Source organism: Symphalangus syndactylus, chromosome 17, assembly GCF_028878055.3.
Source record: "Symphalangus syndactylus isolate Jambi chromosome 17, NHGRI_mSymSyn1-v2.1_pri, whole genome shotgun sequence".
NCBI lineage: Eukaryota > Metazoa > Chordata > Mammalia > Primates > Hylobatidae > Symphalangus > Symphalangus syndactylus.
In genome coordinates, this window is record NC_072439.2 from 46,172,358 (window position 1) to 46,185,780 (window position 13,423).

Sequence of the window (13,423 nt, forward strand, 5' to 3'; positions counted from 1 at the left end):
AGTGACGATCATCTTACAAAAAGTAACTTTGGGATGCCATTCAGCTCTAATAACTAATAAAGTGAATGAAGCTTTACTTACTTTTTCTTCTCATTTTTCCTCTTTTCTTTGGTACCCCTTTCACTGAATGGTTATACTTTATAGTTATCTCTTATAGTCATCTCCAAAGTAAGCATTTTATTGTGCATCCTTATGCTTAAAATTAATACATTCCTTCAATTTATGTTTATTTACTAAAATATGTATATTATGAAGTAGATGAATAATAAACACTTTAAAGAATGAGCTAAAATAAATGTAATGGTGAAACTACGTCTCTACTATAAAATACAAAAAATAGCCAGGTGTGGTGGCATGCGCCTGTAATCCCAGCTACTCAGGAGGTTGAGGCACGAGAATCACTTGAACCTGGGAGGAGAAGGTTGCAGTGAGCCAAGATCATGCCACTGCACCCGGCCTGGGCAAGAGAGTGGGACTCTATCTCTAAATAAATAAATAAATAAAATGTAAGCAGACATTCTAATTTTTTCTTCCCAAGCCCCAATAGGTCACGTTGTGCACTGATCTATTGTCACGGCATAGTCAGTTCATCTGAGTCCAGTTTTCCTTAGTGCATCATTTTTATTGTCCTAAAGGGCAGTCCTGGACTTTCGGTCTAAGGTGTTCCTGGTAACCATATTTTAAAATGAATTTTCTAAGGCTAAACTTTTAATGGTATAAGTGCCCTGAAAATTGATTTGTAATGAACACAAACACACACACACGAGTGTAAAAGTGACCAGCCTCAACTAGGCAAAGTGAATTTCTTAAAAAAAAAAAATCTTTGAAAAAGTCAAACATGCTGGCACAGGTGGGCTCTTAACAATAAGGCTATACACATTAAGTAGGTGGAGCAAGGAGTCAGGCTGTGGTTGACTTGGACTAACAAAACCCTAGAAAGCGCTGGGCACCATGGTTCACATCTGTAATCCCAGCACTTTGGGAGGCTGAGGTGGGCGGGTCACTTAAGGTCAGGAGTTCGAGACCAGCCTGGCCAACATGACGAAATCCCCTCTCTACTAAAAATATAAAAAAATTAGCCAGGCATGGTGGCCCATGCCTGTCATCTCAGCTACTCGGGAGGCGAAGGCAGGAAAATCCTTTGAACCTGGGAGGCAGAGGCAAGATGGTGGCACTGCACTCCAGCCGGAGTGACAGAGTGAGACTCCCGTCTCAAAAAACAAACAAACAAAAAACCTAGAAGGGGAGAAAGAAAGCCAATTTAGATAGTGAGTCCCTCCATGACCAAATGACCAATTTCTGCTATTTTTTCTCCATGTCGTTCCCTCTGTCTTCCCCCAGACACCCAGGCCCTGAGGTTATTCTGACCCTGCCAGTGTTTCAGACCAAAGGAAATCATAAGAAAGGTTAACAATAAACCAGCAATCTTATCCTTTAATAAAGCCCTTGTCACAAAAGGCATGCCAAAATTTAAAAAGCGAACTGAAAACATTTATTCAAAGAATGGCAGACAAAGCATTTATACCTCTGATCTGTAATAAGGGCATACAAATGAATGAGATCAGAAAGACCTTCCCCTAATAAATTGGCAAAAGCTAGTCACCAGAGAATAAATGATTGATTGGCCAATATGTAGGTAAATGTTCCTTCTTTACTTTTTAAAATGTTGTGATTTAAAACAACAAGATACTATTTTTTCTCTGTCAAATTATCAAAGATTGTAAACTATCAAATAGTCTAGCCAGAATGTGGTAAAATGAGCACTGAATTCATCACAGGTAGACGTGTATATTAACTTGACCCTTTGGAAATTAATTTTGCAATACCAAAAGATGTATATTTTCCTTGATCTAGTAAAATCTTGGCTGTATCCCTAACCAAATTCTTTTCTGTTAACTTATCTTACAGAAATAGAAAAGAAAGATTTAGAGACCAACATGTTTATTGGCACACTGTATAAAGCATTAACAATTTTTAAAACAGATTTGACAATATAAAAATAAATTATAATATATCTACAAAATACATTATTGTTCAGCTTTACGATTTTATGTTTATTAGGAGAGCTTGGTGCTATGATGATTGCTTATGTTAAAGTCACCAGTGAAAAAAATGGGATGTGCAGTCATACTATAGTAATGACAACAAAGAAGAGGGAAAGAAAAACACAGAAAAAGGTGCTAGGTGGAAATAAACAAAAATTCTGAGTTATTTTCCTTGGTTTACAGATCTATGAATGCTTTTAGTTCATTTCTATAGTTTCATTTTTAGATGTCTCTTCAAATTTATATCCATGTAACTATTATTGAGGAACTACAATTTTCCAGACACTGCCCTAAGAGCTTGGATAAAGTAATGATAAAAACAAAATTTCTACTTTCAATAGGGTTGCCAGATTTAGCAAATAAAAACATAGCATATCCAGTTAAATTTGAATTTCAGGTAAACAATGAATAGGTTTTACTATATGTATAGTATTTTATCTGGCAACCCCAACTCTCAAGGAATGTAATTTTGTGGGGGATAAATTTTCTAAATGAACATGAAACTAACTTTTATAGTTTATTTTTTATTTTAGTAAGATACATATAACATAAAATATGCCATTGTAACCATTTTTAAATGTACAGTTCAGTGTATTAAGTTCATTCATGATCTTGTGCAACCATCTCTACTATTTAGTTCCAGAAATTCTTCATCACCTCAAAAGGAAAACTCCTTGTACAATATGAATTTACTTCCCATTCTCCATTCTCTCCAGTTCCTGACAACCAATAATCTGCTTTCTGTCTCTATGAATTTGCCTATTCCAGATATTTTATGTATATATGGAATCATAAAAGATGCTGTCTTTTATGTCTGCATCTTCTTTGACTTAGAATAATGTTTTTAAGATTTATTCATGTTATAGCATGTATCAGAATGCCATTTCCTTTTATGGCTGAATAACAGTCCATTGTATGTATCTATCACATTTTGTTTATCCGTTTATCTATTGATGGACATTTGAGTTATTTCCAACTTTTGGCTGTTGTGAAATATGAATTAATTTTATACCTTTAAAAATAAGTATTATTTAAACCATTATCCCCAGGAGATGATGTAAACCTTTTTCAGAGCTGATATGTTTGGCTGTATCCCCACCCAAATCTCATCTTGAATTCCACCGTGCCATGTGGAACTGTGAGTCAATTAAACTTATTTCCTTTGTAACTTACCCAGTCTCAGGTATGTTTTTATTAGCAGCATGAGAACAGACTAATACAAGAGGCTTATCTACTTCAATGTTACATGGTCAAATAATGCTGAGTAAAGTAGATGGCCAGGCAATATTCAGTCGACACAGAATAAAGTATTGAGCAAAGTAAAATGTTAGGTTTTTTGGAAGATAAAAAGAAGCATAAAAGGTAGATCTTGCCATCAAGAAGCTTATACCAAATTCTGGAACAGGAAAGTCAAAAGTCCAGCATTTCCTCACAAGCAAAGCTACTAAGCTGAGTTTATGTTACCAACTCAGGGCTTCTGCTAGAAAAATAAGTAGGGTGCATCATCACATCTGCATGATTAAAATTCTTATCAAAAAAAAGTATTCTTCCTAGAAAAAAAAAAGGGAGAACTTTATCCAAAGATAAATCATGGTTTTCAATCCTTAAAGCTACCAAAAGACCAGAAATCAATATTGGAGTCCTTCCTGAGCACCTCCTTACAACACAGGCTAAATAACTAATTTCTGCCTTCCCATTTTTTGTGATCATTCTTTTGTTTCAGGTCCTCTGAGGTTTTCAGACTTACATCAGCAAATTCTTCCTTCAAACAGCTAGGGGAAGCTGGCTTCCTAAACCTCTTGCTGGCATCATCATAGAGCATTATGAAGCATAAGAGATAGAAACAGACACGGGGGGGCGCCGGGGGCACCAGGATGCTTCTTTCTCTATTGGCAGAACTCCAAGTGGCCAATGCCTGACCCAAAGCCAAGGAGACACAGAGGGGTGAGGTTGAGTAAGACAGGGTGGTGACAAGCAGAGTCAGAGACTCAAGATTCCCCATGTCTTCTATGATACAATTGGTCCATATTCTGTGCCAGAACCTGCCACAACTTTCCCTCCTTCACCATTGTTCAAGTTATCTGTACTGCCTAACTTCTACTGCCCACTGGCTGACTAAAATTGTGTGTGTTCTTCCTTTAAGGCTCAATGCAAATCCTACATTTTCCAAAGAGGCCTTTCTGATCTTCCCTTCTGCAATAGAAATAGATGTGATTTCTTCCTTCTCTGGACTTTCTTATCTCACCATATTTATTATAATTACTGAATATTTTATTTTATTTTACTTTTTTAAATTTTTTTGTGGGTACGTAGCAAGTGTATATATTTATGGGGCATATGAGATGTTTTGATACAGGCATGCAATGTGAAATAAGCACATCATGGAGAATGGGGTATCCATCCCCTCAAGCATTTATCCTTTGAGTTACAAACAATCCAATTACACTCTTTAAGTAATTGCTGGTTGTTATGGATCATGCTGCTGGCTTATTCTGTTGCTCCAATTGCAGTACAACTGTCAACACTTGATATTATTAACTCATCCATTCCTTTAGTAAATATTTACTGAATATGAGATCTACAGGAACCATATACCGGTCTGTTTCCCTGCTGACTCAGACTGCTCTTTTTATTCTCTTTTGCTGGCACAACCTTCCCACCATCCCTTAAGGATTGGTGTTTTCCAGAAGTTTGCTCTGAAGTTTCTTCCAACATCTAACATCTGATACAGGTGCAATCACTTCCCTCTCTGGAGCCAATGGCAGATACTACTCATCATTCATGGAACTCCTTCCCACTCTGCCTGATGGTAGCCTTAAATTCTTTCCCAACACAGCACCTGAGAAAGCTATCAATCATTTGGAGATGATAAGCGACATAAAATCTTTCTGTGATCCCTGTCCCTCTCTCCCTGGATGATTTCATCTACTACGACTTTCAGTTTTAATAATACTCCTGTGAAGATGATTCCCAAACTCTACCACCAGCCTGACATTTCTCCTGAATTCTAGATTCATGTTTCCCATAACCTATAGACTTTTTCCGCTTACTTTCTCAAACTCAGCTTTGTCAAAAACCCTACTTACCATATACCCCATAAAACCTAGCCTTAGGTATTACTATTTACACAATCTCTCAGCCTAGAGACTTCAGACTTATCTCCACTTTCTTTTCTCTCTTGCTGCCCATCTCTATATGCAGTTGATTGTAGGTTATATTAATTCCACTTCATAAATGCCTTTTAAATATACAGTTTCTTATCCTTTTCCACTTCCTTCATTTAGACCTTCATGGATTGCCTACATGGATTCTTGCAAGAGTCTGTCATTCTCCGTAAATGAATCACTCTCCTCTCCAAATTATCCTCTTCTTTGCCATCAATTGTCTACCTAAAGCATCCACCTGGCCATAGTAGTGGTTTCTTTCATTCCCTTTCATGGATCCCCAAAAGTCTTAAGTGCCATCAAGAAGAAATACCAAATTCCTTTTTAGTGTGGTATCCACAGCCCTTCACACTCTGGCCCCAAACTACTTTTCCAAGTACACTTCTCATCACTTCTCCAATTCCCAGCTTTCTGCTTCAGCCTACCGTACAAGCTACTCCCTAAATACATCATGAACTTTTATACCTGTGTGTCTTTCCTCCTGCTGTATCACCTGCTCAGAATGTTTTTCCCCACTAACTGTTGGGGAAATTCTCTTTCAACGCTTACCTCTCCTCTTCTTCTTCCATCCCCTTTACCTCTCTCTACCTCCAGCCCAGTCTCCATTAATGGCCTATGTTGCTTTGTCATATGATGGTCTGTTGGGTCTACCCACCAGGCTGGTGACAGCTAGAGTAGTCTTGTTCATTTTTGGATCCATAATATGAATTGCAGAGTTCTAACACATAGTAAAGAATCAGTAAATGTTCTTGGCATATGCTACAGAGAAGCACACTTAGAATATCTAAGTCACTTTTCTCTTTGAAGAGTAGCTAGTTGGTAAAATACGATGATTATTTTAGCTTGTATTTGAGTCTCATCACAAGGTCTTTAACTGGAAATTGTTGAGTCGCCAATACTTTTCTCAAACCTCCAGTGAAATTTTCTTGGAAAGTTATGCACAGGTGAGGCAATGAATCCAGACTTTGTAAAACAAAATTGTCCCATTATTTTCTTGTTGTAGAAATAAAAACAAAACCATCAAAGCTTGATTGAGATAAATGGGAAAAATCCGTTTGTTTTGTGTAATCTGGTGTTTTCATTAAGTAATTTGCTGAGGAGGAAAAGAGTCTTTGCAGGGGGTTCCAGAAGCATTCTGCCCAAGAAAATCTGATTAATCTGAATAGTAGAGTTAGTCTCCAACCTTACCCATAAAAGCCATCTCTAGAAAAAAAGACTTCATACTCACCAGCTGCTTTCTACTTCTGGAGACAAATCCCATTTCATGCTGTCTACACAACCCTGGAAGAAAATCATGACACTGTCAGAATGAAATATATTTTAAAGAGGGAAACCTTTGTTATGGTAGTGGTTGAGCATAATAATATGATAAAAATTTCCTTGGTCTATGTAATGACATAACTTTTTACTATCAAATATAAAAATTTTGGAAGGTGTAGCAGAGGCTTAATGCATACTAGGCTTTAAAATTAAAGCTAAAGTAGCTCTGTTGGTGGCAGTTCTCCTCTAAACCAACCTAGTAATATTTACTTGCATTATAAGACTGTATTTAATAAGGCAAATGGGATTCATGAATTATAATACATTGTAGTTTATGAGAGAATAAAGGTCTCCAGTACAGATATTGCTGTCAGCAGTTCTCACTGGAATTCCTTCATGGATTGTGGAGGTCGATTTAAATTATGCAATTCAAAATTTAAGTAGAAGCATTAAGAAACAGATCAAGACAGAGAAAGGTGGAAAAAAATCCCACAAAGCTAAGATACCAGTAAATAAATCTTTCTTACAAAGAAAAAAAATGCCAGCTGACAAATGAGCACTCTCTTTAGTTAGCAGGCTAAATCAGTGTGCAGGCCTAAATAAAGGGAACAATGGACACCTTCTGACACCAGGCTGTGTGTCTGGTGAGCATCCCTCAGTGCAAATGTTAGTACTGTGTGAGTATTTATTGTGTTTCTATAAAGTCCTAATGAGCTCCTTGGGTGAGAGTGAAACCCTTTGCTTTTTCACACTGTGCTCAAGACCCCTAAACTTCATGGGGTCAAATCTAAAGAAAGGGTAATGGACCATGAGGTCCAGCTTAATAGACCTGATATTAACACAGCAGCAAGAATGTCACCAAATGCAAAGTTTAGGGCAAACAATGAATGAAGTATTTGTTACACTGAAATAATAAACAAAGGTTATAGCAGAGTAGTGGCACTATATCAATGTCATCATTGCAGGACTTTGAAAATCTCCCATGTATGAAATAACCCTGTAACGCATCTTTTGGTTACAATAAATGAATTTGCTTTCCAACAGCAAATAATAAATTACAATAGAAAGTTACACAACTGTGTGACTATCTGTAAATCTATAGTTAGTTTTAGATATTGAAAATCCCTTGCCAATATAAATAATTAGGATACCATTAGTATCTAATACTCATGTAAGAGGAATGCATTGTATTCTTCATATTGGTTATACAGTTTATATACTTAAATGACATTTTCTCAAAATGAAACAGAGATTTTTCTTTTATTGGATAAGACAGATATTCTTGCTTTGAAATAAGTAAAACATCACCACAGTGAAGATGAGATCATAAGGCAGAAGCACTTGTGTAAATATAGAACTCTTTCACCAGACTCCCTCATCCATGGAGTTGTTGGCTCATCACAATAACCCTTGTCTTTTATTACAGTGGAACTTCAGCTCAGATGATGCAATGAAAGCTGCAGACCTGGGATCTGAAAAATCTGCACTCCATGGTTTGATTTGTAAATTAACATTAACGATATCATCACTCATTCTCTCATGGGTAAGAATGGGAAGACCTAGGGGTATGAACAAGTAAAAATATTGTATGCTGCTTCACTTTTCTTGTTTTTATTTTCTTGCTGGGTTAATGAAATACTTTTCTTTGGAACTGACTGAAATAGGTTATAAATTATTTGAGGACAGGACTGTGTCTCTACTTCTGCTGTTTTACGTTTCTATTCCCCAACACCAAAGACACAGCCACAGTATTCTCTACGTACTCCACACCTGATGGACATGTTTAGGAAATGTTAGTCATAACTTCCCAACTGCCCTGTTTTTCTATGACTTGATTGTCACAAAAGTGAAAAATTGGCATTTACTCATAAATTTCAGGCAGGACATTGTCAAATTGGTCAGCTAATATATATTCTCACGAACTTTCAGTAGATTACTTAACTGCTAACTTCCCATTTCACTTTGCATTATTGATTTGATTTACAGCAGTCTGCCCCATCCACAAATTTTTGGAGGTTAGTGGAATGTCACTTTCATATTTGTAAAATTAGACTAGGCTCAATTAGATGAAAAGCCTCACAGGTTTCAGATAACTACTTTCAACATTCAAATACACAAAGCAAGGATATTTTCAAACCAAAAACTACACCAAAGCTCTTAAGTGCTGTGGTTAACTGCCATCATTTCTCTTTGACTAATAAAGATGGGGGGGAAATGACATTATTTTACTTTACTTGTTGTCATTTTCAAAGAAATACAGAGAAATTTAGAAATGGAAGCCAATTAATTTTTAATAATGAAGAGAAACCAAAAGCAGGTTATCTGTTGATGGGGTTGACCCTAAAGAAAGGACCCTAGGACCTAGCCCAATGTGTGTAATACAGGAACATAAAAACTCTTAGCTATCTAAAAATATCATTTCCACCAGCCTGCCAGAATGTCTAGAACTTCTGTAATTGGAGTCATGGCTGCGTATTAACACAGTTTTTGGTCAGGCGTGGTGGCTCACGCCTGTAATCCCAGAACTTTAGGAGGCTAAGGTAGGCAAATTATTGAGGACAGGAGTTTGAGACCAGCCTGGCCAACATGGTGAAATCCCGTCTCTACTAAAAATACAAAAATTAGTCAGGCATGGTGGCGGGGGCCTGTAGTCCCAGCTACTCTGAAGGCTGAGGCACGAGAGTCTCTTGAACCCGGGAGGCAGAGATTGCAGTGAGCCAAAATCATGCCACTGCACTGCAGCCTGTGCAACAGAGGGAAACTCTGTCTCAAAAATAAATAAATAAATAAAAAATAAAGATAGTTTTTAACAGATGCCCATTAAAATGCTGACACAATACATTTGCCCAATAAGATCCATTTTCTCTCCGATATGTATTAGCCAAGAGCAAGACATGGTCCAGAGCGAATTGCTTGAACCAAAAGGGAGTAGAGTCTTGAGTAAAGTAGGATGTGAAAGGAATTCTGGAGAGCCAGGAGGCCCTAAAGACAATGGCTGTGGGGAGGAAGACCCAACCTAGGAGAGTGGGGTTGTGCTGAAGATTTTGCCTTCTTTGAAATTGGCCATAACACCTGGTTATGCCTATTAGTAAACTGTTTCTAAATGTTTCCCTACAATTAGCAGCTCTTCAAGGAATTTAGATTTATACTTCCTGGCTTAAACATACAGAGGGGCAGTTTTTATTCTAAAAGAAGTGTGTGATGCATTTCTTCTCATATACTTTGAGAAGTGAGACCCACACAGATGTTAGAAAAGAGGTACTCCCACTTCCAGCTAAGATGGAGTAATAGGGACCAGATTTATCCTCCCATCAGGCACACACACATACACACATACACACACACACATGAAACAATGATTTTCAAGACATTTAACTTTAGGAAATGAAGGACAGTGATGACTGAAATGATTTTTAACTGAGTTTATTTTTAGAGCAGTTTTAGGTTCACAGCAAAATTGAAAGTACAGAGTTCCACATACCCTCTACTTTCCCCCACCTCGCCCCTGACAGACACACACTGTCAACATCCCAAACCAGAGTGGTACATTGATTACAAGCAATGAACCTACACTGACACATCATTATAAATCAGAGTCCACAGTTCACATTAGAGTTCACTCTTGGTGTTTTATATTCTAAGAGTTTTGACAAATGTATTAATGACATGTATCCACTATAATAGTATCACAGAGAATAGTTGCACTGCCCTAAAAATCATCCCTTTCCCCAGCCCCTGGCAACCACTGATCTTTTCACTTGTCTTTATGATTTTGCCTTTTCCAGAATGTTATATAGTTGGAATCATACAGTAGGTAGCCTTTTCAGATTGGCTTCTTCACTTAATAGTATGTATTTTAGGTTCCTCCATGTCTTTTTATGGCTTGAAAACTCATTTCCTCTTAGTGCTGAATAACAGTCCATTGTCTAAATGTACTACGGTTTATTTATTTATTCACCTACTGAAGGACATACTTCCAAGTTTTGGCAATTATGAATAAAGCTGCTATAAACATTTGGGCGCAGGTTTTTGTGTGGGCTTAACTTTTTGATTCATTTGAGTGAATAACAAGGAGTGCAATTGCTGGATCCTGTGGTAAGAGCATGTTTAGTTTTGTAAGAAACCACCAAACTGTTTCTTCAATCGTGGTTGTACCATTTCGCATTTCCATCAGCAATGAATGAGAGTTCCTGATGTTCCACATTCTCGTAAGAATTAGATGTTCTCAGTGTGTTGGACTTTTGCTATTCTAATAGATATAAGCAGTATCTTGTTGTTCAAATTTGCAATTCCCTAATGACATATGATGTTGAGTATCGTTTCATATCCTTATTTGCCATCTGTGTGTCTTCTTTTCTGAGGTGTCTGTTCAGATCTTTTTTTTTTTTAAGACAGAGTCTTACTCTGTCACCCAGGCTGGAGCACAGTGGTATAATCTCAGCTCGCTGTAACCTCTGCCCCCCAGGTTCAAGCAATTCTCCTGCCTCAGCCGTCCGAGTAGCTGGGGCTACAGGCACGCACCACCATGCACGGCTAATTTTAGTAGAGACGAGGTTTCACCATGTTTGCCAGGCTGGTCTCAAACTCCTGACCTCAAGTGATTCACCCGCCTCGGCCTCCCAAAGTGCTACGATTATGGGTGTGAGCTACCATGCCTAGCCTGTTCAGATCTTTTGCCCATTTTTTCATTAGTTTGTTCATTTCTCATTGCATTCTAAAAGTTATCTGTATATCGTGAATGTATTCTCTTGAATTCTTTATCTGGTATATCCTTTGCAAATGTTTTCTCCTAGTCTGTGGTTTAACCTCTCATTCTGCTGACAGTGTTTTTCACAGAACAAAAATTTAATTTTAATGAAGTCCAGTTTATCAATTATTTCTTTCCTGGAGCTAAAAAGTCATCACGTTGCCCAGGAGCATCTAGATTTTCTCCTGTGTTATCTTCTAGGAGTTTTTGGTTTTGTTTTGTTTTTAATTTCAACTTTTATTTTAGATACGGGGGGTCCATGTGCAGGTTTGCTACATGGGAATATGGCATGGTTTGCAGTATGGATCCCATCACCCAGGTAGTGAGCATAGTATCCAATAAGTAGTTTTTAACCCAGCCCTCTCTCCTTCCCTCCACCCTCTAGCAGTCCACAGTGTCTATTGTTCTCAAATTTATGTCCATGTATGCTGTGTTTATCTCCCACTTGTAAGTAAGAACATGTAGTAGTTGGTTTTCTGTTTCTGCATAAATTTGCTTAGGATTATGGCTTCCAGCTCCAACCATGTTGCTGCAAAGGACATGATTTTACTTTTTACGAATGCATAGTATTCCATGGTGTACATGTACCACATTTTCTTTATCCAATCTACCATTGATAGGCACTTGGGTTGATTCCAAGTTTTTGCTATTGTGAATAGCACAGCAATGAACATATGAGTACATGTATCTTTTGGGTAGAATAATGTATCTTCCTTTGGATATTTACCCAGAAATGGGATTGCTGAGTCAAATGGTAGCTCTGTTTTAAGTTCTTTGAGAAATCTCCAGACTGCTTTCCACAGTGGCTGGACTAATTTACATTCCCACCAGCAGTGTATAAGTGTTCCCTTTTCTCTGCAGCCTCTCCAGCATCTGCTGGTTTTTGACTTTCTAGTAATAGCCACTCTGGGCGGTGTGAGATTGTATCTCATTGTGGTTTTGATTTGCATCTTTCTGATGATTAGTGATGCTAAGCATTTTTTCATGTGTCTGTTGGCCACTTGTATGTTTCCTTTTGAGAGGTGTCTCTTCATGCCCTTCACCCATTTTTTAGTGGGGTTATTTGGGGTATTTTTACTTGTTGATTTGTTTAAGTTCCCTATAAATTCTGGATATTAGGCCTTTGTCAGATGCATGGTTTGCAAATATCTTCTTCCATGCTCTAGGTTATCTGTTTGCTCTGCTGATAGTATCTTTTGCTGAACAGAAGCACTTTAGTTTAATTAGATCCCACTTGTTTATTTTTGGTTTTGTTGCCACTGCTTTTGGGGACTTAGCCAAAAATTCTTTGCCAAGGCCAATGTTGAGAAGAGTATTTCCTAGGTTGTCTTCCAGGCTTTTTATAGTTTGAGGTCTTATATTATATTATATAAGTATTATAGCTAATTTTTGTATATGGTGAATGGTAGGGGTCCAGCTTCAATCTACTGCATATGGCAAACCAGTTATCTCAGCACCATTTATTGAATAGGTAGTCCTTTCCCCATTGTTTTGTTGACCTTCTCAAAGATCAGATGGCTGTAGGTGTGTGGCTTTATTTCCGAGTTTTCTATTCTGTTTCATTGGTCAATGTGTCTGTTTCTGTACTAGTACCAAGCTGTTTTGGTTACTGTGGCTTTATAGTATAGTTGAAAGTCAGGTAGTGTGACGTCTCTGGCTTTGTTATTTTTGCTTAGCATTGCTTTGGCTATTTGGGCTGTTTTTTGGTACCTCTACCCTAGTTCAAGCCACCATCATCTCTTGTCTGGATTATTATAATAGACTACTGACTCCTTTCATTTCCAGTTTTGTCTTTCTGTAGCAACCTAAGTGATTCTCTTTAAAATATACTTATTGTCACTTCCCAGCTCTCAATTCTCCAAAGGCTTCCCATCACACTGGAACTAAAGCTAGATTTCTTATAATGGCACATCTAGATCACCTGGCACTGCCTGCCTCTTGGACTTGTGGCCTCCTGCTCATCTGGTTTGTTTCATACCATCTTTTGCTCATCTAACTCTGGCTGAAATTGGCCATTTTGCTGATCCTCAAAGATGCCATGCTTGTTTTTACATCAGGGCCTGCTAGGGACTTAATTTTGTACCCACCTGCCCCAAACTCAAGTTTATATCTTAAAACCCTAACCACCAATGCAATATTATTTGGAGATGGGGCCCTTGGAAGGTCTTAGAGTTACATGAGATGATGAGGGTGGAGCCCTCGTGATG

At 37.8% G+C, this 13,423-nt stretch overlaps 1 long non-coding RNA gene across 2 annotated transcripts in view; it reads right to left on the minus strand.

Moving 5' to 3' along the window:
- Window positions 1-1,927: 1,927 nt before the first annotated feature.
- LOC129467035 (uncharacterized) overlaps window positions 1,928-13,423 on the minus strand; it is a 116,172-nt gene continuing 104,676 nt past the window's right edge. The window contains exons 8-9 of one of the 2 annotated variants that reach the window (XR_008652235.2): window positions 6,438-6,490; window positions 1,928-3,595 (exon numbers count right to left, since the gene is read on the minus strand). This is a non-coding gene — a long non-coding RNA (uncharacterized lncRNA). Of the gene's footprint in view, window positions 6,491-13,423 lie in introns of both variants that reach the window. The other variant, XR_010116420.1, reaches the window with a different exon arrangement.